This window comes from Oncorhynchus mykiss, chromosome 25 (assembly GCF_013265735.2).
Source record: "Oncorhynchus mykiss isolate Arlee chromosome 25, USDA_OmykA_1.1, whole genome shotgun sequence".
NCBI lineage: Eukaryota > Metazoa > Chordata > Actinopteri > Salmoniformes > Salmonidae > Oncorhynchus > Oncorhynchus mykiss.
In genome coordinates, this window is record NC_048589.1 from 44,881,762 (window position 1) to 44,900,879 (window position 19,118).

The window sequence follows — 19,118 nt, forward strand, 5'->3', positions numbered from 1 at the left end:
AGTAGAGAGGCTATATACAGTAGAGGCTATATATGGTAGAGAGGCTATATACAGTAGAGAGGCTATATACAGTAGAGAGGTTATATACAGTAGAGAGGCTATATACAGTAGAGAGGCTATATATGGTAGAGAGGCTATATACAGTAGAGAGGCTATATACAGTAGAGAGGTTATATACAGTAGAGAGGCTATATACAGTAGAGAGGCTATATACAGTAGAGAGGTTATATACAGTAGAGAGGCTATATACAGTAGAGAGGCTATATACAGTAGAGGTTATATACAGTAGAGAGGTTATATACAGTAGAGAGGCTATATACAGTAGAGAGGCTATATACAGTAGAGAGGTTATATACAGTAGAGAGGCTATATACAGTAGAGAGGATATATACAGTAGCAAGGCTACATACAGACACCGGTTAGTCAGGCTGATTGAGGTAGTATGTACATGTAGATATGGTTAAAGTGACTATGCATATATGATGAACAGAGAGTAGCAGAAGCGTAAAAAGAGGGGGTTGCGGGACACAATGCAGACATTCGAGTGCTGGTCCCGAAACCACAACCCTTGCGTTGCAAGCCTCAATGCTATACCATCCGAGCCACACGGAATCCTATGAATTTAGCATAGCAAGATAACAAGATAGCAATATATTTCACTTGTTTAGCTGCCGCCTTGTTTGATCTTTCCACATAAACTGGCCATGTGTTTCTATAACAGCGTTTCTTCATCCTTTTTATAATGGTGCCAATAAACTGCAGAATGAAGAGTAGGATGGAGCGAATGAATGAATGGATGGATGTTCCTGTCAGCCAATGGGAAACAAGACACACCCTAAACCCCTCCTATGTCAGTGAATGCGGACGTCAGAACCACAATCAACAGAACCGATAATTGTTCCTCTCCAACAGGATTTATATTTCTCAGAGACGTATCAAAATCAGGTGGGTTTTTTTTCTTCTCCTACAAATCGTTTCCATTACAGCTGAAAGATGAATCATACACGTTTTTTGATGGAATGCAAATATATATGATCTGACTATCGGCCTAGTTAAATAACGGTTAGATAAAAAATATAACTTGCTATCTAGCTAGGTAACCATTCGGAGTAAATAGCTAGGTTTAGTTTTCCAGTAGAGTTACGTGCTATTTGCTAATCGATAGAAACGAATAACTAATATAGCTAGGTATCAAATAGCTAGGGAAGATCAGGTTTAGATGTCGTATTAATTGGATTACTGAAATATAGGGCATTGACACTGTGGTCAGTTGTCTGGGACCCGAAACTGAACTCTGTCAGAGATGAGCGTTTGAATAAGGACCGTTTTCTCTATAAGCCAAAATGTTAAATACAATTATATATTTTAACGTACTTGACCAGTTTTCCGTACGGTTGGTCCTTTTTTGTCGGTAGGAATGTGAGACAATATATCCACAGGAAAGTGTACTTGCATCAGTTTTCACAGCGCTGGTGCAGTGTTCAGATGTATATCACATTAGCTCGAGCCGAAGATGAAAACACAGCAGCAGCTCGGTAAGGAACGGTATGCGTGCACGTGTTTACACGGTTGTGTACGTGCTTCAGGTAGAAATATGAATGCTCTTCCAGCGCTTAAAAAAATTGGACATGATTATATATTCCTGTGGATATATTGTCTCACATTTCTACTGCCAAAAGGACCAACCACATGGACAAACCGGTAAAGAAAGTTCAAATATAATTTTATAAAAAAATCTGGCGGCCTGTAGAGGTCATGAGAGGAAACTTTCCTGATCAAGTATTTCTACTTGCACATCTATCACTCCAGTGTTAATTGCTAAATTATAAATATTTCGCCACTATTGACCTATTTATTGCCTTACCTCCTTACTCCATTTGCACACACTGTGTATATATTTTTCTACTGTGTTATTGACTGTACGTTTGTTTACTCCATGTGTAACTCTGTTGTTGTTTGTGTTGTACTGCTTTGCTTTATCTTGGTCAGTGGTTAAACAAAGGTGGTTAAATAAAGGTGAAATAAACAATACAAATCAAATCCTAATTTCCGCCTGAGTTTGGTTTCCAGGCAATGCAGTCAGGTGACATTCAGGTGAGGCGAGAGGGCTGTGGGGGTCACGAAATTTCGTCAGCGGGTGATTGTCAAGCAAATAACTGTTGGTCTCACGGTAATTGACCGTTAATTAACACGAACACATTTAGTGTCTCCTGGCTTCAACACAGCCTACAAGTCACTGAGCAGACCTTTGGAACATCTACATTTGATAAAAGTCCAATAAATCCATGTAATATAGTCTACACCTTCACAATAAATCCATGTAATATAGTCTACACCTTCACAATAAATCCATGTAATATAGTCTACACCATCACAATAAATCCATGTAATATAGTCTACACCATCACAATAAATCCATGTAATATAGTCTACACCATCACAATAAATCCATGTAATATAGTCTACACCTTCACAATAAATCCATGTAATATAGTCTACCTACACCATCACAATAAATCCATGTAATATATCCTACACCTTCACAATAAATCCATGTAATATAGTCTACACCATCACAATAAATCCATGTAATATAGTCTACACCATCACAATAAATCCATGTAATATATCCTACACCTTCACAATAAATCCATGTAATATAGTCTACCTACACCATCACAATAAATCCATGTAATATAGTCTACACCATCACAATAAATCCATGTAATATAGTCTACACCTTCACAATAAATCCATGTAATATAGTCTACCTACACCGTCACAATAAATCCATGTAATATAGTCTACACCATCACAATAAATCCATGTAATATAGTCTACACCATCACAATAAATCCATGTAATATAGTCTACACCTTCACAATAAATCCATGTAATATAGTCTACACCTTCACAATAAATCCATGTAATATAGTCTACCTACACCATCACAATAAATCCATGTAATATAGTCTACCTACACCATCACAATAAATCCATGTAATATAGTCTACCTACACCGTCACAATAAATCCATGTAATATAGTCTACACCTTCACAATAAATCCATGTAATATAGTCTACACCATCACAATAAATCCATGTAATATAGTCTACACCTTCACAATAAATCCATGTAATATAGTCTACACCATCACAATAAATCCATGTAATATATCCTACACCTTCACAATAAATCCATGTAATATAGTCTACACCATCACAATAAATCCATGTAATATAGTCTACACCTTCACAATAAATCCATGTAATATAGTCTACACCATCACAATAAATCCATGTAATATAGTCTACACCTTCACAATAAATCCATGTAATATAGTCTACACCTTCACAATAAATCCATGTAATATAGTCTACACCATCACAATAAATCCATGTAATATAGTCTACACCATCACAATAAATCCATGTAATATAGTCTACACCATCACAATAAATCCATGTAATATATCCTACACCTTCACAATAAATCCATGTAATATAGTCTACACCTTCACAATAAATCCATGTAATATAGTCTACACCTTCACAATAAATCCATGTAATATAGTCTACACCTTCACAATAAATCCATGTAATATATCCTACACCTTCACAATAAATCCATGTAATATAGTCTACACCTTCACAATAAATCCATGTAATATAGTCTACACCTTCACAATAAATCCATGTAATATATTCTACACCTTCACAATAAATCCATGTAATATATCCTACACCTTCACAATAAATCCATGTAATATAGTCTACACCTTCACAATAAATCCATGTAATATATCCTACACCTTCACAATAAATCCATGTAATATAGTCTACACCATCACAATAAATCCATGTAATATAGTCTACACCATCACAATAAATCCATGTAATATAGTCTACACCTTCACAATAAATCCATGTAATATAGTCTACACCTTCACAATAAATCCATGTAATATATCCTACACCTTCACAATAAATCCATGTAATATATCCTACACCTTCACAATAAATCCATGTAATATATCCTACACCTTCACAATAAATCCATGTAATATAGTCTACACCATCACAATAAATCCATGTAATATAGTCTACACCTTCACAATAAATCCATGTAATATAGCCTACACCTTCACAATAAATCCATGTAATATAGTCTACACCTTCACAATAAATCCATGTAATATAGTCTACACCTTCACAATAAATCCATGTAATATAGCCTACACCTTCACAATAAATCCATGTAATATAGTCTACACCTTCACAATAAATCCATGTAATATAGTCTACACCTTCACAATAAATCCATGTAATATAGCCTACACCTTCACAATAAATCCATGTAATATAGTCTACACCTTCACAATAAATCCATGTAATATATCCTACACCTTCACAATAAATCCATGTAATATATCCTACACCATCACAATAAATCCATGTAATATATCCTACACCTTCACAATAAATCCATGATTTATTTTAGACAGGTCTAAAGAAACATGATATGAAGAAAATGTAGTCTATTTCAGAAGAACAGAATAGTTTACTCTGAGTTGTCCTTATGTTAGGTCCTGATCTGGCTGTGGGCTACACTAGTTAATTTAACAGACAAGATTTGCTTAGTATTCCGTGGCATTATTTGATATTATTTTATGGTATGAAAAATACAATTGAACAAAGCTGTAAAACGCACATACTGCTATTCTGTGTTGTTTGGTCAACAAAGAAACAGGTCCTCCTAGATGCTTAATTTAGAGTCATTAATGTAACTTTAGTTGTTCTACAAACGTTGGCCTGTATGTTTTGGTGTTTAATACATTGTAAGGCTGCATGATGGGACTCTAATGATGATTTGGAAAAAAAAGTTGCTTGAAATGCATGAGCTCTGCATTGTTTTTTTTTTTTTGAGAAGCACTTGATAATGTCTCGGATTTCCCAGCGGGATCCCGTTTGTGTGACCACGATGCACCCTAAAATATCCATACCTTTTTGCAGCCCTTCTCCCTGAGTGCTGCCTGCTCCGAAGAACCTCTCGTCTCACTCACACGGCTCTCCATCACGTGATCGGGTCTTTCTCACAGGCTGCAAGTGAAGACGGACACATCGGGGACGCAACTGTGCCCATCCTCATCCAATTCCGAGGTGCATATTGAAGCTATTGGAAGAACTGTCCACATTTTACTTTTCGTCAGCCAACAAGATGAGTAGGTCTAACGAACAGCGAAAGCACTAGCCAATCTTGTCAATCTCCTTTCCCCATAGTAGGAAAAATATATTCCAATCATAGTCTGGGACAGTTGTGAGATGCGATAGATCCCAAATTAATACAACCACTAGCATCAAAATCGTTTTTTTTTTTTACGCAATGTGGCTGACGCAACAGATCAGAATGTTTCGCTTAAAATGCTAATGAACTATTAGACTGTTTCTTCACGCTATGTAAAGATAAACAATGTACTTAATATTTGCATAATATTAGGAAAGTTGTGAAATAAATATAGTAGACCTAGCCTATAGAAAGCTGATGGGATCCTCCTCTTTTTAATAGAGGCCATCACTCTGTTTTCTCACTTTACTCTGCTTCCTTCACTCTGTTTTCTCACTTCACTCTGTTTCCTTCACTCTGTTTTCTTTATTCTGTTTGCCCACGCCCTCTGTTTCCTTTACTCTGTTTCCTTCACTATGTTTCCTTCACTCTGTTTCCTTCACTCTGTTTTCTCACATCACTCTGTTTCCTTCACTCTGTTTCCATCACTCTGTTTCCTCACTTCACTCTGTTTCCTTCACTCTGTTTCCTTCACTCGGTTTCCTTCATTCTGTTTCCTTCACTCTGTTTTCTCACTTCATTCTGTTTCCTTCACTCTGTTTCCTTCACTCTGTTTTCTTCACTCTGTTTTCTCACTTCATTCTGTTTCCTTCACTCTGTTTCCTTCACTCTGTTTTCTTCACTCTGTTTTCTCACTTCAGTCTGTTTCCTTCAGTCTGTTTCCTTCAGTCTGTTTCCTTCACTCTGTTTTCTCACATCACTCTGTTTCCTTCACTCTGTTTCCTTCACTCTGTTTCCTTCACTCTGTTTCCTTCACTCTGTTTTCTCACTTCACTCTGTTTCCTTCACTCTGTTTTCTCACTTCACTCTGTTTTCTCACTTTACTCTGTTTCCTTCACTATGTTTCCTTCACTCTAACCCTAACCCCTAACCCTAACCCTACAGAGGTCGCGTTAATGCAGGATTCGTTAATGCAGGTTGCGTTAATGCAGGTTGCGTTAATGCAGGACTCGTTAATGCAGGATTCGTTAATGCAGGACTCGTTAATGCAGGATTTGTTAATGCAGGACTCGTTAATGCAGGATTTGTTAATGCAGGACTCGTTAATGCAGGACTCGTTAATGCAGGACTCGTTAATGCAGGACTCGTTAATGCAGGATTCGTTAATGCAGGATTCATTAATTCAGGATTCGTTAATGCAGGATTCGTTAATGCAGGACTCGTTAATGCAGGACTCGTTAATGCAGGACTCGTTAATGCAGGATTCGTTAATGCAGGACTCGTTAATGCAGGACTCGTTAATGCAGGACTCGTTAATGCAGGACTCGTTAATGCAGGACTCGTTAATGCAGGACTCGTTAATGCAGGATTTGTTAATGCAGGACTCGTTAATGCAGGATTCGTTAATGCAGGATTCGTTAATGCAGGACTCGTTAATGCAGGATTCGTTAATGCAGGACTCGTTAATGCAGGATTCGTTAATGCAGGATTCGTTAATGCAGGATTCGTTAATGCAGGATTCGTTAATGCAGGACTCGTTAATGCAGGATTTGTTAATGCAGGATTCGTTAATGCAGGACTCGTTAATGCAGGACTCGTTAATGCAGGATTCGTTAATGCAGGACTCGTTAATGCAGGACTCGTTAATGCAGGCCTCGTTAATGCAGGCCTCGTTAATGCAGGACTCGTTAATGCAGGATTTGTTAATGCAGGATTCGTTAATGCAGGACTCGTTAATGCAGGACTCGTTAATGCAGGACTCGTTAATGCAGGACTCGTTAATGCAGGACTCGTTAATGCAGGACTCGTTAATGCAGGATTTGTTAATGCAGGATTTGTTAATGCAGGATTTGTTAATGCAGGACTCGTTAATGCAGGATTCGTTAATGCAGGATTCGTTAATGCAGGACTCGTTAATGCAGGACTCGTTAATGCAGGACTCGTTAATGCAGGACTCGTTAATGCAGGATTCGTTAATGCAGGACTCGTTAATGCAGGCCTCGTTAATGCAGGACTCGTTAATGCAGGATTTGTTAATGCAGGATTCGTTAATGCAGGACTCGTTAATGCAGGACTCGTTAATGCAGGACTCGTTAATGCAGGACTCGTTAATGCAGGACTCGTTAATGCAGGACTCGTTAATGCAGGACTCGTTAATGCAGGACTCGTTAATGCAGGATTCGTTAATGCAGGATTCGTTAATGCAGGACTCGTTAATGCAGGACTCGTTAATGCAGGACTCGTTAATGCAGGACTCGTTAATGCAGGATTCGTTAATGCAGGACTCGTTAATGCAGGCCTCGTTAATGCAGGACTCGTTAATGCAGGATTTGTTAATGCAGGATTCGTTAATGCAGGACTCGTTAATGCAGGACTCGTTAATGCAGGACTCGTTAATGCAGGACTCGTTAATGCAGGACTCGTTAATGCAGGACTCGTTAATGCAGGACTCGTTAATGCAGGATTCGTTAATGCAGGATTCGTTAATGCAGGATTCGTTAATGCAGGACTCGTTAATGCAGGACTCGTTAATGCAGGACTCGTTAATGCAGGATTTTTAGATAAAACACAGAAAAAGACCTTCCTGCAGATCTAAATAGCTTGTTATTGTATATTCTGCTCCAAATCATGGAAAATAAGTGATTTCGTGCCTTGGTTGCACTTTTCCACTGGGATGAATATATATTGTATCTGTTCATTGGGTCACCAGTCAGCGGTCTGACTGATGCTACTTTTCTCCTCTTTTTAGTTTTTTCCAGTAGAAAGTTAAAATGCAAGATTAACTTTTAAAATAAACATTAGGAAATGTAGTTGGCTACATTCTTTCAATGATAAACATTGTAAATATGATGGCCATTCTCAGAGCACATGGTTATGTCTACTGCTCTATCACTCAGTACACTTGTTATGGTTCCGTCAGTCATTCACATTGTTCAGAGGTAAACAACCTGGCAGATGAAAATGCACACGATACACTTACGTTGTCCTATTCAATGATCAATGAAATGGGTTAATAAATAGCCTAACGCATGGCTACTGCCTGCCTTTACCACAGACACATTCAGATGAACGTAAGGAGAACTCACTGTTCACCATATAGTGGTTCACTTTAGAGAGGAGCAAAGCTTCTCTCCTGACACTTGTCACAACATTTATACAATCAAAATAAACTATCTACATGTCATTTTGTTTTTCTAATGATCTGTTGCTTGGTAAACATGCCTGGGGAGAGCATAAATAATATCAAAAGAAGCATGGGCTTGGATCACGACCAATGCCGCCGCGTTCATGTGCTAGTCAGAACTAGGAAACTCTGAAATGTTTGACTTGGCTAACTGGTTGAAGTTTCCTAGTTCCCGACTAGCACTTGAACCCGGCAATAACGACAGACGTCATCAGCAATGGAATAATAAGGACAGGTAAAGTTGCCCGACTTAACAAACGCCAAGTAGGCAGACTAAAACGACCCTGTGGACTCAGCCAAGTAGGCAGACTTAAAAGACCCCATGGAATCAGCCAAGTAGGCAGACTAAAACGACCCTATGGCCTCAGCCAAGTGGGCAGACTAAAACGTCCCTATGGCCTCAGCCAAGTAGGCAGACTAAAACGACCCTATGGCCTCAGCAAAGCAGAGCCTAAAACGACCCCATGGCCTCAGCCAAGTAGACAGGAAATTACTAAATTGAATAACAATGACTAGTTAGGGGATTTTGATTCAATACAAGATGTTTGGAGAAGGGGAGACTTGTGCCCTGAGACGAGTGACTGTGTAAAACATTCACTAAACTCTAAACCTCAACTAAACATTGTAGTGAATAATGTAGAAATTGAGCAAGTTGAGGTGACTAAACTGCATGGAGTAACCCTGCATTGTAAACTGTCATGGTCAAAACATATTGATACAACAGTAGCTAAGATGGGGAGAAGTCTGTCTATAATAAAGCGCTGCTCTACCTTCTTAACAGCACTATCAACAAGGCAGGTCCTACAGGCCCTAGTTTCTACCTTCTTAACAACACTATCAACAAGGCAGGTCCTACAGGCCCTAGTTTCTACCTTCTTAACAACACTATCAACAAGGCAGGTCCTACAGGCCCTAGTTTCTACCTTCTTAACAACACTATCAACAAGGCAGGTCCTACAGGCCCTAGTTTCTACCTTCTTAACAACACTATCAACAAGGCAGGTCCTACAGGTCCTAGTTTCTACCTTCTTAACAACACTATCAACAAGGCAGGTCCTACAGGCCCTAGTTTCTACCTTCTTAACAACACTATCAACAAGGCAGGTCCTACAGGCCCTAGTTTCTACCTTCTTAACAACACTATCAACAAGGCAGGTCCTACTGGCCCTAGTTTCTACCTTCTTAACAACACTATGAACAAGGCAGGTCCTACTGGCCCTAGTTTCTACCTTCTTAACAACACTATCAACAAGGCAGGTCCTACAGGCCCTAGTTTCTACCTTCTTAACAACACTATCAACAAGGCAGGTCCTACAGGCCCTAGTTTCTACCTTCTTAACAACACTATCAACAAGGCAGGTCCTACAGGCCCTAGTTTCTACCTTCTTAACAGGACTATCAACAAGGCAGGTCCTACAGGCCCTAGTTTCTACCTTCTTAACAGAACTATCAACAAGGTAGGTCCTACAGGCCCTAGTTTCTACCTTCTTAACAACACTATCAACAAGGCAGGTCCTACAGGCCCTAGTTTCTACCTTCTTAACAACACTATCAACAAGGCAGGTCCTACAGGCCCTAGTTTCTACCTTCTTAACAACACTATCAACAAGGCAGGTCCTACAGGCCCTAGTTTCTACCTTCTTAACAACACTATCAACAAGGCAGGTCCTACAGGCTCTAGTTTCTACCTTCTTAACAACACTATCAACAAGGCAGGTCCTACAGGCCCTAGTTTCTACCTTCTTAACAACACTATCAACAAGGCAGGTCTTACAGGCCCTAGTTTCTACCTTCTTAACAACACTATCAACAAGGCAGGTCCTACAGGCCCTAGTTTCTACCTTCTTAACAACACTATCAACAAGGCAGGTCCTACAGGCCCTAGTTTCTACCTTCTTAACAACACTATCAACAAGGCAGGTCCTACAGGCCCTAGTTTCTACCTTCTTAACAACACTATCAACAAGGCAGGTCCTACAGGCCCTAGTTTCTACCTTCTAAACAACACTATCAACAAGGCAGGTACTACAGGCCCTAGTTTCTACCTTCTTAACAACACTATCAACAAGGCAGGTCCTACAGGCCCTAGTTTCTACCTTTTTAACAGCACTATCAACAAGGCAGGTCCTACAGGCCCTAGTTTCTACCTTCTTAACAACACTATCAACAAGGCAGGTCCTACAGGCCCTAGTTTCTACCTTCTTAACAACACTATCATCAAGGCAGGTCCTACAGGCCCTAGTTTCTACCTTCTTAACAACACTATCAACAAGGCAGGTCCTACAGGCCCTAGTTTCTACCTTCTTAACAACACTATCAACAAGGCAGGTCCTACAGGCCCTAGTTTCTACCTTCTTAACAACACTATCAACAAGGCAGGTCCTACAGGCCCTAGTTTCTACCTTCTAAACAACACTATCAAGAAGGCAGGTCCTACAGGCCCTAGTTTCTACCTTCTTAACAGCACTATCAACAAGGCAGGTACTACAGGCCCTAGTTTCTACCTTTTTAACAACACTATCAACAAGGCAGGTCCTACAGGCCCTAGTTTCTACCTTCTTAACAGCACTATCAATAAGGCAGGTCCTACAGGATCTAGTTTCTACCTTCTTAACAACACTATCAACAAGGCAGGTCCTACAGGCCCTAGTTTTGTCACACCTGGACAACTGTTCAGTCGTGTGGTCAGGTGCCACAAAATAATTACTTATTGTATTGTAATGATTTTCAAATGGTATAAACTGCCTTAATTTTGCTAGACCCCAGGAAGGTAGCTGCTGCCTTGGCAGGAACTAATGGGGATCCATAATAAACCCCAGGAAGAGTAGCTGCTGCCTTGGCAGGAACTAATGGGGATCCATAATAAACCCCAGGAAGAGTAGCTGCTACCTTGGCAGGAACTAATGGGGATCCATAATAAACCCCAGGAAGAGTAGCTGCTACCTTGGCAGGAACTAATGGGGATCCATAATAAACCCCAGGAAGAGTAGCTGCTGCCTTGGCAGGAACTAATGGGGATCCATAATAAACCCCAGGAAGAGTAGCTGCTACCTTGGCAGGAACTAATGGGGATCCATAATAAACCCCAGGAAGAGTAGCTGCTGCCTTGACAGGAACTAATGGGGATCCATAATAAACCCCAGGAAGAGTAGCTGCTACCTTGGCAGGAACTAATGGGGATCTATAATAAACCCCAGGAAGAGTAGCTGCTGCCTTGGCAGGAACTAATGGGGATCCATAATAAACCCCAGGAAGGGTAGCTGCTGCCTTGGCAGGATATGGATTCATAATTACAAAGTACAGAGTAGACTCAAGTTTATGACTATGTTTGTCTGTTGGACTGAACGGTAGGTTGGACTGAGTAGACTGTCAGTGTTGGACTGAGTAGACTGTCAGTGTTGGACTGAGTAGACTGTCAGTGTTGGACTGAGTAGACTGTCAGCGTTGGACTGAGTAGACTGTCAGTGTTGGACTGAGTAGACTGTCAGCGTTGTATTGAGTAGACTATCAGCGTTGTACTGAACGGTAGGTTGTACTGAGTAGACTGTCAGTGTTGGACTGAGTAGACTGTCAGCGTTGGACTGAGTAGACTGTCAGCGTTGGACTGAGTAGACTGTCAGCGTTGTACTGAACGGTAGGTTGTACTGAGTAGACTGTCAGCGTTGTACTGAACGGTAGGTTGTACTGAGTAGACTGTCAGCGTTGTACTGAACGGTAGGTTGTACTGAGTAGACTGTCAGCGTTGGACTGAGTAGACTGTCAGCGTTGGACTGAGTAGACTGTCAGTGTTGGACTGAGTAGACTGTCAGCGTTGGACTGAACAGTAGGTTGTATTGAGGAGACTGTCAGCATTGGACTGAGTAGACTGTCAGCATTGGACTGAGTAGACTGTCAGCGTTGGACTGAGTAGACTGTCAGCGTTGGACTGAGTAGACTGTCAGCGTTGGACTGAGTAGACTGTCAGCGTTGGACTGAGTAGACTGTCAGCGTTGGACTGGACGGTAGGTTGTATTGAGTAGACTGTCAGCGTTGGACTGAACGGTAGGTTGTACTGAGTAGACTGTCAGCGTTGGACTGAGTAGACTGTCAGCATCGGACTGAGTAGACTGTCAGCGTTGGACTGAGTAGACTGTCAGCGTTGGACTGAGTAGACTGTCAGCGTTGGACTGAGTAGACTGTCAGCGTTGGACTGAGTAGACTGTCAGCATTGGACTGAGTAGACTGTCAGTGTTGGACTGAGTAGACTGTCAGCGTTGGACTGAGTAGACTGTCAGTGTTGGACTGAGTAGACTGTCAGCGTTGGACTGAGTAGACTGTCAGTGTTGGACTGAGTAGACTGTCAGCGTTGGACTGAGTAGACTGTCAGCGTTGGACTGAAAGGTAGGTTGGACTGAGTAGACTGTCAGCGTTGGACTGAGTAGACTGTCAGCGTTGGACTGAGTAGACTGTCAGCGTTGGACTGAGTAGACTGTCAGCGTTGGACTGAGTAGACTGTCAGCGTTGGACTGAGTAGACTGTCAGCGTTGGACTGAGTAGACTGTCAGCGTTGGACTGAACGGTAGGTTGTATTGAGGAGACTGTCAGCGTTGGACTGAGTAGACTGTCAGCGTTGGACTGAGTAGACTGTCAGCGTTGGACTGAGTAGACTGTCAGTGTTGGACTGAGTAGACTGTCAGCGTTGGACTGAGTAGACTGTCAGCGTTGGACTGAGTAGACTGTCAGCGTTGGACTGAGTAGACTGTCAGCGTTGGACTGAGTAGACTGTCAGTGTTGGACTGAGTAGACTGTCAGCGTTGGACTGAGTAGACTGTCAGCGTTGGACTGAACGGTAGGTTGTATTGAGGAGACTGTCAGCGTTGGACTGAGTAGACTGTCAGCGTTGGACTGAGTAGACTGTCAGCGTTGGACTGAGTAGACTGTCAGTGTTGGACTGAGTAGACTGTCAGTGTTGGACTGAGTAGACTGTCAGCGTTGGACTGAGTAGACTGTCAGTGTTGGACTGAGTAGACTGTCAGCGTTGGACTGAGTAGACTGTCAGCGTTGGACTGAGTAGACTGTCAGTGTTGGACTGAGTAGACTGTCAGCGTTGGACTGAGTAGACTGTCAGCGTTGGACTGAGTAGACTGTCAGCGTTGGACTGAACGGTAGGTTGTATTGAGGAGACTGTCAGCGTTGGACTGAGTAGACTGTCAGCGTTGGACTGAGTAGACTGTCAGCGTTGGACTGGACGGTAGGTTGTATTGAGTAGACTGTCAGCGTTGGACTGAACGGTAGGTTGTACTGAGTAGACTGTCAGCGTTGGACTGAGTAGACTGTCAGCATCGGACTGAGTAGACTGTCAGCGTTGGACTGAGTAGACTGTCAGCGTTGGACTGAGTAGACTGTCAGCGTTGGACTGAGTAGACTGTCAGCGTTGGACTGAGTAGACTGTCAGCATTGGACTGAGTAGACTGTCAGTGTTGGACTGAGTAGACTGTCAGCGTTGGACTGAGTAGACTGTCAGTGTTGGACTGAGTAGACTGTCAGCGTTGGACTGAGTAGACTGTCAGTGTTGGACTGAGTAGACTGTCAGCGTTGGACTGAGTAGACTGTCAGCGTTGGACTGAAAGTTAGGTTGGACTGAGTAGACTGTCAGCGTTGGACTGAGTAGACTGTCAGCGTTGGACTGAGTAGACTGTCAGCGTTGGACTGAGTAGACTGTCAGCGTTGGACTGAGTAGACTGTCAGCGTTGGACTGAGTAGACTGTCAGCGTTGGACTGAACGGTAGGTTGTATTGAGGAGACTGTCAGCGTTGGACTGAGTAGACTGTCAGCGTTGGACTGAGTAGACTGTCAGCGTTGGACTGAGTAGACTGTCAGTGTTGGACTGAGTAGACTGTCAGCGTTGGACTGAGTAGACTGTCAGCGTTGGACTGAGTAGACTGTCAGTGTTGGACTGAGTAGACTGTCAGCGTTGGACTGAGTAGACTGTCAGCGTTGGACTGAACGGTAGGTTGTATTGAGGAGACTGTCAGCGTTGGACTGAGTAGACTGTCAGCGTTGGACTGAGTAGACTGTCAGCGTTGGACTGAGTAGACTGTCAGTGTTGGACTGAGTAGACTGTCAGTGTTGGACTGAGTAGACTGTCAGCGTTGGACTGAGTAGACTGTCAGTGTTGGACTGAGTAGACTGTCAGCGTTGGACTGAGTAGACTGTCAGCGTTGGACTGAGTAGACTGTCAGTGTTGGACTGAGTAGACTGTCAGCGTTGGACTGAGTAGACTGTCAGCGTTGGACTGAGTAGACTGTCAGCGTTGGACTGAACGGTAGGTTGTATTGAGGAGACTGTCAGCGTTGGACTGAGTAGACTGTCAGCGTTGGACTGAGTAGACTGTCAGCGTTGGACTGAGTAGACTGTCAGTGTTGGACTGAGTAGACTGTCAGCGTTGGACTGAGTAGACTGTCAGCGTTGGACTGAACGGTAGGTTGTATTGAGGAGACTGTCAGCGTTGGACTGAGTAGACTGTCAGCGTTGGACTGAGTAGACTGTCAGCGTTGGACTGAGTAGACTGTCAGTGTTGGACTGAGTAGACTGTCAGCGTTGGACTGAGTAGACTGTCAGTGTTGGACTGAGTAGACTGTCAGCGTTGGACTGAGTAGACTGTCAGTGTTGGACTGAGTAGACTGTCAGCATTGGACTGAACAGTAGGTTGTATTGAGTAGACTGTCAGCGTTGGACTGAGTAGACTGTCAGCGTTGGACTGAGTAGACTGTCAGCGTTGGACTGAGTAGACTGTCAGCGTTGGACTGAGTAGACTGTCAGCGTTGTACTGAGTAGACTGTCAGTGTTGGACTGAGTAGACTGTCAGCGTTGGACTGAACAGTAGGTTGTATTGAGTAGACTGTCAGTGTTGGACTGAGTAGACTGTCAGCGTTGGACTGAGTAGACTGTCAGCGTTGGACTGAGTAGACTGTCAGTGTTGGACTGAGTAGACTGTCAGCGTTGGACTGAGTAGACTGTCAGCGTTGGACTGAACGGTAGGTTGTATTGAGGAGACTGTCAGCGTTGGACTGAGTAGACTGTCAGCGTTGGACTGAGTAGACTGTCAGCGTTGGACTGAGTAGACTGTCAGTGTTGGACTGAGTAGACTGTCAGTGTTGGACTGAGTAGACTGTCAGCGTTGGACTGAGTAGACTGTCAGTGTTGGACTGAGTAGACTGTCAGCGTTGGACTGAGTAGACTGTCAGCGTTGGACTGAGTAGACTGTCAGTGTTGGACTGAGTAGACTGTCAGCGTTGGACTGAGTAGACTGTCAGCGTTGGACTGAGTAGACTGTCAGCGTTGGACTGAACGGTAGGTTGTATTGAGGAGACTGTCAGCGTTGGACTGAGTAGACTGTCAGCGTTGGACTGAGTAGACTGTCAGCGTTGGACTGAGTAGACTGTCAGTGTTGGACTGAGTAGACTGTCAGCGTTGGACTGAGTAGACTGTCAGCGTTGGACTGAACGGTAGGTTGTATTGAGGAGACTGTCAGCGTTGGACTGAGTAGACTGTCAGCGTTGGACTGAGTAGACTGTCAGCGTTGGACTGAGTAGACTGTCAGTGTTGGACTGAGTAGACTGTCAGCGTTGGACTGAGTAGACTGTCAGTGTTGGACTGAGTAGACTGTCAGCGTTGGACTGAGTAGACTGTCAGTGTTGGACTGAGTAGACTGTCAGCATTGGACTGAACAGTAGGTTGTATTGAGTAGACTGTCAGCGTTGGACTGAGTAGACTGTCAGCGTTGGACTGAGTAGACTGTCAGCGTTGGACTGAGTAGACTGTCAGCGTTGGACTGAGTAGACTGTCAGCGTTGTACTGAGTAGACTGTCAGTGTTGGACTGAGTAGACTGTCAGCGTTGGACTGAACAGTAGGTTGTATTGAGTAGACTGTCAGCGTTGGACTGAGTAGACTGTCAGCGTTGGACTGAGTAGACTGTCAGCGTTGGACTGAGTAGACTGTCAGCGTTGGACTGAGTAGACTGTCAGCGTTGGACTGAGTAGACTGTCAGCGTTGGACTGAACAGTAGGTTGTATTGAGTAGACTGTCAGCGTGGGACTGAGTAGACTGTCAGCGTTGGACTGAGTAGACTGTCAGCGTTGGACTGAGTAGACTGTCAGCGTTGGACTGAGTAGACTGTCAGCGTTGTACTGAGTAGACTGTCAGTGTTGGACTGAGTAGACTGTCAGCGTTGGACTGAACAGTAGGTTGTATTGAGTAGACTGTCAGCGTTGGACTGAGTAGACTGTCAGCGTTGGACTGAGTAGACTGTCAGCGTTGGACTGAGTAGACTGTCAGCGTTGGACTGAGTAGACTGTCAGCGTTGGACTGAACAGTAGGTTGTATTGAGTAGACTGTCAGTGTTGGACTGAGTAGACTGTCAGCGTTGGACTGAACAGTAGGTTGTATTGAGTAGACTGTCAGTGTTGGACTGAGTAGACTGTCAGCGTTGGACTGAGTAGACTGTCAGCGTTGTACTGAGTAGACTGTCAGTGTTGGACTGAACAGTAGGTTGTATTGAGGAGACTGTCAGCGTTGGACTGAACAGTAGGTTGTACTGAGTAGACTGTCAGTGTTGGACTGAACAGTAGGTTGTACTGAGTAGACTGTCAGTGTTGTACTGAGTAGACTGTCAGCGTTGGACTGAGTAGACTGTCAGCGTTGGACTGAGTAGACTATCAGCGTTGGACTGAGTAGACTGTCAGCGTTGGACTGAGTAGACTGTCAGCGTTGGACTGAGTAGACTGTCAGCGTTGGACTGAGTAGACTGTCAGTGTTGGACTGAGTAGACTGTCAGCGTTGGACTGAACAGTAGGTTGTACTGAGTAGACTGTCAGTGTTGTACTGAGTAGACTGTCAGCGTTGGACTGAGTAGACTGTCAGTGTTGGACTGAGTAGACTGTCAGTGTTGGACTGAACAGTAGGTTGTACTGAGTAGACTGTCAGTGTTGGACTGAGTAGACTGTCAGCGTTGGACTGAGTAGACTGTCAGCGTTGGACTGAGTAGACTGTCAGTGTTGGACTGAGTAGACTGTCAGCGTTGGACTGAGTAGACTGTCAGCGTTGTACTGAGTAGACTGTCAGTGTTGGACTGAGTAGACTGTCAGCGTTGGACTGAACAGTAGTTTGTATTGAGTAGACTGTCAGCGTTGGACTGAGTAGACTGTCAGCGTTGGACTGAGTAGACTGTCAGCGTTGGACTGAGTAGACTGTCAGCGTTGGACTGAGTAGACTGTCAGCGTTGGACTGAGTAGACTGTCAGTGTTGGACTGAGTAGACTGTCAGCGTTGGACTGAGTAGACTGTCAGCGTTGGACTGAACAGTAGGTTGTATTGAGTAGACTGTCAGTGTTGGACTGAGTAGACTGTCAGCGTTGGACTGAGTAGACTGTCAGCGTTGTACTGAACGGTAGGTTGTATTGAGTAGACTGTCAGCGTTGGACTGAGTAGACTGTCAGCGTTGGACTGAGTAGACTGTCAGCGTTGGACTGAACAGTAGGTTGTACTGAGTAGACTGACAGCGTTGGACTGAGTAGACTGTCAGCGTTGGACTGAGTAGACTGTCAGCGTTGGACTGAGTAGACTGTCAGCGTTGTACTGAGTAGACTGTCAGTGTTGGACTGAACAGTAGGTTGTATTGAGGAGACTGTCAGCGTTGGACTGAACAGTAGGTTGTACTGAGTAGACTGTCAGCGTTGGACTGAACAGTAGGTTGTACTGAGTAGACTGTCAGTGTTGGACTGAACAGTAGGTTGTACTGAGTAGACTGTCAGTGTTGGACTGAACAGTAGGTTGTACTGAGTAGACTGTCAGTGTTGTACTGAGTAGACTGTCAGCGTTGGACTGAGTAGACTGTCAGCGTTGGACTGAGTAGACTATCAGCGTTGGACTGAGTAGACTGTCAGCGTTGGACTGAGTAGACTGTCAGTGTTGGACTGAGTAGACTGTCAGCGTTGGACTGAGTAGACTGTCAGTGTTGGACTGAGTAGACTGTCAGCGTTGGACTGAACAGTAGGTTGTACTGAGTAGACTGTCAGTGTTGTACTGAGTAGACTGTCAGCGTTGGACTGAGTAGACTGTCAGTGTTGGACTGAGTAGACTGTCAGTGTTGGACTGAGTAGACTGTCAGTGTTGGACTGAACAGTAGGTTGTACTGAGTAGACTGTCAGTGTTGTACTGAGTAGACTGTCAGTGTTGGACTGAGTAGACTGTCAGCGTTGGACTGAGTAGACTGTCAGCGTTGGACTGAGTAGACTGTCAGTGTTGGACTGAGTAGACTGTCAGCGTTTGACTGAGTAGACTGTCAGCGTTGGACTGAGTAGACTGTCAGCGTTGGACTGAGTAGACTGTCAGCGTTGGACTGAGTAGACTGTCAGCGTTGGACTGAGTAGACTGTCAGTGTTGGACTGAGTAGACTGTCAGTGTTGGACTGAACAGTAGGTTGGACTGAGTAGACTGTCAGCGTTGGACTGAGTAGACTGTCAGCGTTGGACTGAGTAGACTGTCAGTGTTGGACTGAACAGTAGGTTGGACTGAGTAGACTGTCAGCGTTGGACTGAGTAGACTGTCAGCGTTGGACTGAGTAGACTGTCAGTGTTGGACTGAACAGTAGGTTGTACTGAGTAGACTGTC

General features: G+C 43.6%; 1 protein-coding gene across 2 annotated transcripts in view; it reads left to right on the forward strand.

Moving 5' to 3' along the window:
- LOC110505940 (probable N-acetyltransferase camello) overlaps positions 1-19,118 on the forward strand; it is a 669,337-nt gene that overhangs the window by 648,633 nt on the left and 1,586 nt on the right. The window contains exons 1-2 of one of the 2 annotated variants that reach the window (XM_036963124.1): positions 833-945; positions 5,014-5,160. The exons of the other annotated variant lie outside the window; for it this stretch is intronic. The gene's annotated coding sequence lies outside the window, so the exon portion shown is untranslated. Of the gene's footprint in view, positions 1-832; positions 946-5,013; positions 5,161-19,118 lie in introns of those variants that run through there. 2 annotated transcript variants of the gene reach the window in all.